Raw genomic sequence first — 8,213 nt, forward strand, 5'->3', positions numbered from 1 at the left:
GGCTTTCAAAATAAAAATAAAGAGCCAAAAGGGAAACGGGGCAATTAATGCTAAAATTAAGGAAAGCATTAAACCCTCGCACGTTCCCAAAGCGCCGATATAAAAGCACGCGCTTTTTAGAGGAAACGTTCTACATTCAAAAGCTGCTACAAAGGAATCGACAAAATGCTTGAGTTCGGCTTCACCAAAAAAGGACCGAAGTCAAGGACTCGACCTCAAAAAGAAGACCGAGCTCAAAGCAGGGGCACTGTTCATACCCTGGGTCGAGGTGTCTGACCCGGGATGTTCGACAGACAAAGCGACTGACCTCTTTAGGTCAGGATAACCCGACCTCTTCCCAAAGAGCTCGGTCAAGTCCCCAGGAAAGCCCAGAGAAGAGCCCAAATAGAGGAACACGCCTCAAATCCTAAGGCGGCCCAAGCCTACAGAGAGAAGGGCGGTTCCCTTGAAGATAAGATGACCTCACTTAAAGATAAGATAAAGATAAGATAAGACAACTAACTTATCTTATCCACAGAAGGCCACATCTCACCATTATAAATACACTGGAGCACCCAGGTATAACTCATACTCTGATTCTACTCAATACCTGCTTAATACCCTTGCTAACTTAAGCATCGGAGTCCCTTGCAGGTACCCTGATGAGCGGATAATTTATACGCTTTTTGACATTGTTTTTAGGTAGTTTTTAGTAAGTTCAAGCTACTTTTAGGGATGTTTTCATTAGTTTTTATGTTAAATTCATATTTCTGGACTTTACTATGAGTTTGTGTGTTTTTCTGTGATTTCAGGTAATTTCTGGCTGAAATTGAGGGACCTGAGCAAAACTCTGATAAGGAGGCTGACAAAGGACTGCTGATGCTGTTGGAATCTGACCTCCCTGAACTCGAAATGGATTTTCTGGAGCTACAGAACTCTAAATGGCGCGCTCTCAACGGCGTTGAAAATTAGACATCCAGAGCTTTCCAGCAATATATAATAGTCTATACTTTATTTGGGAATTAACGACGTAAACTGGCGCTCAACGCCAGTTCCATGTTGCTGTCTGGAGTAAAACGCCAGAAACACGTCATGACCCGGAGTTGAACGCCCAAAACACGTTACAACTTGGCGTTCAACTCCAAAAGAAGCCTCAGCTCGTGGATAGATCAATCTCAGCCCAAACACACACCAAGTGGGCCCCGGAAGTGGATTTATGCATCAGTTACTTACTCATGTAAACCCTAGTAGCTAGTCTAGTATAAATAGGATAATTTACTATTGTATTAGACATCTTTGGTCTCAGTTTTATTTTATTCTTCATCTGAGGAGACTATTGATCATGTTTTGGGGGGCTGGCCATTTGGCCATGCCTGAACCTTTCACTTATGTATTTTCAACGGTGGAGTTTCTACACACATAGATTAAGGGTGTGGAGCTCTGCTGTACCTCAAGTTTTAATGCAATTACTACTATTTCCTATTCAATTCTCCTTATTCCTATTCTAAGATATTCGTTGCACTTCAACTTGATGAATGTGACGATCCGTGACACTCATCATCATTCTCACCAATGAACGCGTGTGATTGACAACCACTTCCGTTCTACCTTAGGCCGGGCGTGTATCTCTTAGATTCCTTAAACAGAATCTTCGTGGTATAAGCTAGATTGATGGCGGCATTCATGAGAATCCAGAAAGTCTAAACCTTGTCTGTGGTATTCCGAGTAGGATTCTGGGATTGAATGACTATGACGAGCTTCAAACTCCTGAAGGCTGGGCGTTAGTGACAGACGCAAAAGAATCAAGGGATTGTATTCCAACCTGATTGAGAACCGACAGATGATTAGCCGTGTTGTGACAGAGCATTTGGACCTTTTTCACTGAGAGGATGGGATGTAGCCATTGACAACGGTGATGCCCTACATACAGCTTGCCATAGGAAGGAATGAAAGAACTGGAAGGAAGAAGTAGGAAAGTAGAAAAAGAAAGGGCACAGTATCTCCATACGCCTATCTGAAATTCCCACCATTATTTTACATAAGTATTTCTATCCTATTTTAATTATCTTTATTTTCTGTTTATTATTTATTAATATTCGAAAGTCCATAATCAATTATTATCCGCCTGACTGAGATTTACAAGATGACCATAGCTTGCTTCATACCAACAATCTCTGTGGGATCGACCCTTACTCACGTAAGGTTTATTACTTGGACGACCCAGTACACTTGCTGGTTAGTTGAACGGAGTTGTGATCACACATAGCAAAGAGCCATTATAATTATTCCATACAACAACAAAGAATACAACATTGATGATCACAATTTCGTCCACCAAATTTTTGGCACCGTTGCCGGGGATTGTTCGAGTATGGACAACTAACGGTTCATCTTGTTGCTTAGATTAGGTAATTTTCTTTTTGTTTTGTTTTCAAAAATTTTTCAAAAAAATTTTTCAAAAATCTTTCAAAATTTTTTTCTTTATTTTTGTTTTTCTAAAGAATATTTTCGAAAAAATAAAAGAAAATACAAAAAAATTAGAAAATCATAAAAACCAAAAATATTTTGAAGCACCACCACAAATATTTTGTCGGCATCAGGGAGCACGAGCTCATACCGCCCCTCCTCATCACCACCACCACAGATTGCCCCCTGATCGCGGAGCCGCTGAAGATCACCCTCCGTCATCCGCGACGGAATGCCCCATACATCGCTGGTCACCCAACCGTAGCGATTGTGAACGCCCCTGGAGGGGGCTACTGGGGCTCCCACACCCTCATTTCTCCGACGCTGCATACCTAAAAACAGGGAGGAGCACCACCATCAGCCTACTAACTCTACGCAGTAGCAAGATGAAAACCTAACACCACTACCAACCCAACACGATGACCCACCACTACAATCAAAGTAAACACGGCGGTGCTCAGCCCCTCCCCCGAAACTCAAAAAACAAACACCAAACACAATAAACAAGCAATAAAAAAGGAAAACAGGCAGAACAATGCATGGCAAAAACAGAGCAAGCATTCGCAAAGTAAAGAAGAAAAAAGGCAAAGCATGCCAACCTGGTAATTCAGAAGGAAGCTTGAGGAGAACTAGAAAAACAGAAGAAGCAGAGCGGCACCAGAAAGCAAAAACCACAGAGAGAAGAGGAGTTCCCTTTCAGAATGAAGAGTTTTCTTTAGAAGAAAAAATGGACGAGGGAAATGGAACAAAAGCAAAAACGGTTTCAAAAGAAAGCAAAAAGACACGACTAACCCTAGGCTCAATGAAGACTCATAGGGGCAAGAAAGAGAAAAAACCCTCTCGCAATAAATGCCCCCTTGGAAAAACAAACTAATAAATCACGCCTCGAAGGACGCAACGGGCGCAACAGGCACGGAAAGGTCACGTCAAGACCAAAAACGGTCAGACGAATCTTTCACAAAACGAAACCGAGACACCGACCTCGTCACCAAACGAACACTCGAGAAAGACTGAAGACGCATTAAAAACACCTCACCTCCTAGCGACAAACCGACCTTGCTCGCTCTCCCGCTGCGGGGGCAACTGTTACGGATCCGGCCCACGGATCCCGGATCCGAGACCAGACCCGAACTCGGCTCCTCGGACCAACCCGTCTCCCCCCTCCGAAAGGCCCAAAACCGGCCCTATGGAGCTCCTAACCAACTTTCAAATTCAAACACCTCCCTTATCTTAACCAAACAAGATAAGATAAGACAGGTCCCATCTCCTATAAATAAAAGGACCCAAGTCCCTCCAGGTACTCATTCATCCCCCACACTTTCTACCTCTTAGATCCATTCTGACTTGAGCGTCGGAGTGTCTTTGCAGGTACCTCCCCTCCGCTCCGATTGGACAGTCCGACATCTGCTCGACCCATGGGTTCCCGATCCTCCCCCTAAACCGTACCAGAGACATCTTGTACACAAGGGTAAAAAGGATCCAAGGTTTTGAGTATCAATGGATAGGAGGGCCCAAGAAAATAAAATCCAGGCCTAAGCGGCTAAATTAAGCTGTCCCTAACCATGTGCTTGCATACTACAACATTTTTGGCCTAAGATAACCTTTATTCGAAGCAACATTTAACAAAAGTTGTCTTAAATAGGCAAAGACAACATTTTTTACGAATTGCTTTTGAGTAAGACACAAATAACAAAATTTTTAACTATCCATAAAAAGAGTTGTCTTTGATATCTAAAACAACATTTACAAAATGTTACAAAATAAAAACTTTAAGACAACATTTTTAAATAAAAATACAATATTTTATAAGAGTTGTCAAAAAAATTAAACAAATAACATTTAAAAAAAATTGCCTAAAATTAATTTTTGTTAAAAATTAAAAAAAAAACTTTTAATTATATTCCCACCAATTATTTTTTCAATAAAAAATAACTTAAACACAAAAATATAAATGTGCTTCGGAGGTTCATTTCACGAACACACAGACACGAGCCCTAAGCCTTTCTCCCCTGCAACAACGCACCCACCGTACCCTTTCTCCCCTTCCTAACGGAGACAGCAGGTTAGAAACGTTCAATTGCCGGTGCACTCCTCCACGTATGATGACGGCGCGCTGCTATCCTCGACAGGCGATGGTGCGGTGCTCTCCATAAGCCCTAACATAGCCACTGCAACAACTCACAGACACTTTCTCTCCTTCCTAACGGCGACAACAGTGCTCAATCGCGGTGTACTCCTCCACGTACGGTGACGGCGCGGTCCTCAATCGCGAGAAACCCCTCTCCCTTCTCTTCTCCTTGTTCTTCCTCTGTTCCTCCGTTTCCAGGTATTTGAGAAAACTGATTTTGATGTTCTTTGAATTAATTCATTACAGTTTAGTTAGATTATAATTTTTTATTAGTAAATTATTTTTCTGTTCTCTGATTTGCTGGTTTGTGATTTTGCTGTTCTACAGATTATTATTGTTGTGTATAAAAGTTTGTTATTTGTATATAAGAGCAAATAAAAATAATAATATAGAGTGATATAGAGATTATTGAACTGAGATGCTAAAAGCCTACGCAAACATTGTAAACAATCTTGCTGTATATGGCAACACACAAAGAATTGCTAATCAGAGAGAATATTTAGGATTAAATAGCACAGAATGTCAGAATAATTTTGAAGTTTCTTTACACAGGCATTCATATTCTTATGGTAATTAAAATATAAAATCCATTCTATCTTGTCTTGTTTTGATAGGATATTCTCACGCTTCATCTAAATTATTATTTGGATAAAAATCATAATCAGCATTGATTTACATTATTTTTATTGTTCTATTAGACTATTACCATTATTTATTACTGCAATAGAGTACTTAAAAAAAAATCAGAACCTAGTTAATGCTCTTGTCTCAATTGGATACACTCTTGATTATATGTTCTGCATTTTTTATTTTGCATTCGTATACTTTTGGGAGTTGATTGACAAATTTTCTGTATACTTTTATGTGTGAAGACCATGAGATTTGAGGCTCAGTAGGGTTATGTAATTGTATGCTTGACTCATTGAAAGGAATATAATTTAGATGCCATAGTATCATTTTCTTATTGTTATGTTTCTGGAGTCGAGCAAAAAATTGAATTCATTATTTTTATTTATTTTTTGTTTAAGGGAGTACTTTACCTTTATAGATGTTAGAAAATAAGTTTATAAAACTCTGTATTTATTTGAGTTAGCTATCATGTTGTGCTTGAAAGTATCATGTTATGCTGAGGAAACTATTTTGTTGAGACACCATTTTATGTTTGAACAAGTTCTTTAATAATTTTCTTCATTTAAAAGTTTAGAATTCTCTACTCTATTACTTTTTATTTCTCCTCAACTTTATTTATTTACTATAATTTTATTTGAGTTTTAGTTTTTTTTTAATTTAATTTTTTTCCTTACCAAAATCTGAGAATTAGATGAATAATTCTAAACGAAATTGAATGAACCTTGAAAGAGATTTAGTTTATAGCGTTGTCAAACAAGGTTTATAATTCGGAGGGACAAGGTTTAATTGTTATACTTAGGAGTACTAAACCTCCTTAGGATACTACTGAAAGAAAGTTTTGGTGATCTAATTTTGCTAATTAATTCTTTTTTATTTAGTCCTCTTCTTGATGGAACTTTTCACTTGCATTTTATTCTGTTTTTGGATTTGAAGAGTCAAAGAAAGGCTTTGTACCAATATCTCCTTAGGATATTATTTTATTTTTATTTATTTGTGATCGCTTTGTTTTCTTTAATGATGGTTCAGGTCTTCATCCTCGGGACATTCGAAGTGTGGATCCATCTTTGTTTTCGACGAATTTGGTACCCTCTTTGCTGGTATAGTTTCTTTTGTTTGCATCCTCACTATTTAGTAATACTTCATGGTGTATGTTTATGCAATCATTCAAGTTTCATGAAGATGTCACGGAGTGCTCTGTCCTCCATGATGTTATAATTTGTAAAGTTTACATGGCTTTGCTGCATTGTCTGCTTTTATTAAATAATCAAGGATGGTAGCCTTATAGAACTTGCCTTTTATATCAATTAATTTTCAGCTTCTTTGTCTTGAATTAGGTTTATGAGCATATGATACTTCTAAATCTGGGCTCCCTTCAAGCAATAGCAATGAAAGATTGTGTACTTATATTTGAATATAATCGGTAATGTCTTAATTCCAAATTAATACATTATGGTTACATCACTGTCATCATTTCATGGATAAAGTTATTTGAGTGGACTAAAGCCAAACTTCTGCCTCTGTTGATATCTACTAGTAAAGGAGGGCAAGCTTTTCTGGAGTCATTGTTGCCCAGGTTGAACCCCAAGAACTGTGACGGAGGGCCATCAATGCCATTTGAACTCGAGGTTTGTCTAAAATTTACTATTTCATTTAACATACTTACATACATAGTACTGATTACTGAATAGGATAAGGAGAAAAACCAAAACTGAACGGTTGGAGAAATTTTAGAATTATAGCTCAGTAGATCTTTATGGCCATAGTTTTTGAAAAGGTAAAAATAAGTTTCGTACTATAGTGGATGTTTGTGTACACAAAGTATATAGATTGGAGAACCTAACCATTTCTTGGCTCTTCAACAGTGATTGTCTCTCCTAAGAGTTTTCTTTTGATTTCTTTTATGTTAGTGAGGCATCCATTTGTGGTGACACTGTAAACAAGCGGCTGTGAACTGCCATCCATTAAACTATTAGACAAATCACATACATGGAGCCTTCCCACTAAACTATAAACAATTTATACCCCAGTACAGAATAGATGGAAATCCTCTATTTTATATCCTATAATCTTCGAGGATTTCTTAGTTTCCTTATTAGAGGGATATTTAATAAATGTATTCATATTTTTGTTAAACATGTTAATATTTTAAGAATCTGGACCAATCTCTATTGACTCATATACCGAATCATGATTAGGTATATGTGTGCTAAATTATTGTAACACTTGAGTATACTTGTTATTGTTAAGCTGATGTTTTGACTATATATTTTTTTTGTCCGTTTAGATTTGGCTACTGATGGTGTTTTTGTGGAAAAATGAATTTCCAACACACATATCCAACCGGCAAGTGTATCGGGTCGTATCAAGTAATAATAACTCACAAGAGTGAGGTCGATCCCACAGGGATTGATGGATCAAGCAATTTTAGTGGGTGATTAGTTTAGTCAAGCTAACATTGAAGTGAATTTGGATGAAGTGTAGCCAACAGAAAGTAAATGGCAGGGAATTAAAAGTGCAGAATAATTAAATTGCTGAAACTTAAAGAACAAGAAAGTAAAATAGCTGAAACTTAAATTGCAAGAAAAGTAAATTGCATGAAAAGTAAAGGGGGGTTGGGTGCTGGAAATTAAAGAGAGCGATAGATCCAAGCTTAGAACAATTGCAAGGAAATTAAATTGCAGGAAAAGTAAATTCAAGATCACAGTAGCTTAAATGTAAATTGCAGAAGAAAACAAGTGCAGGAAATTAAATTGGGAGCAATGAGATGCAACAAAGAGACATAGATCATTTTTCAAGTCTCAAAGTAAAACTAACAATTTCAATGAAACAGTAAAAACAGAAGGAAAGCCAAGAGCTCAATTGCTCACTTGATCAAGACAGAAACAAAATTCAACTTAATTGTGAAATTCAGAAAAGAAATTCAAGATCTCAGGGAATCAATGAGACTAGAGAACAAGTCTAGATCTCAAGCCCTTCCTTATCAATTCAGAGAACAATTTGCAGAAGAAAG

General features: G+C 37.7%; 1 long non-coding RNA gene across 2 annotated transcripts; it reads left to right on the top strand.

Annotated features, from left to right (window-relative positions):
• Positions 1 to 4,502: 4,502 nt before the first annotated feature.
• Positions 4,503 to 6,846, top strand: LOC112777500 (uncharacterized). 2 transcript variants are annotated; one of them, XR_011878757.1, is made up of 4 exons: positions 4,503 to 4,771; positions 6,230 to 6,300; positions 6,538 to 6,623; positions 6,743 to 6,846. It is a non-coding gene; the product is annotated as an uncharacterized lncRNA (long non-coding RNA). The 2 variants fall into 2 exon arrangements; XR_011878751.1 differs by having other exon boundaries at positions 4,506 to 4,771; positions 6,738 to 6,837.
• Positions 6,847 to 8,213: the final 1,367 nt, after the last annotated feature.

Source organism: Arachis hypogaea, chromosome 3 (genome assembly GCF_003086295.3).
Source record: "Arachis hypogaea cultivar Tifrunner chromosome 3, arahy.Tifrunner.gnm2.J5K5, whole genome shotgun sequence".
Classification (NCBI taxonomy): domain Eukaryota; kingdom Viridiplantae; phylum Streptophyta; class Magnoliopsida; order Fabales; family Fabaceae; genus Arachis; species Arachis hypogaea.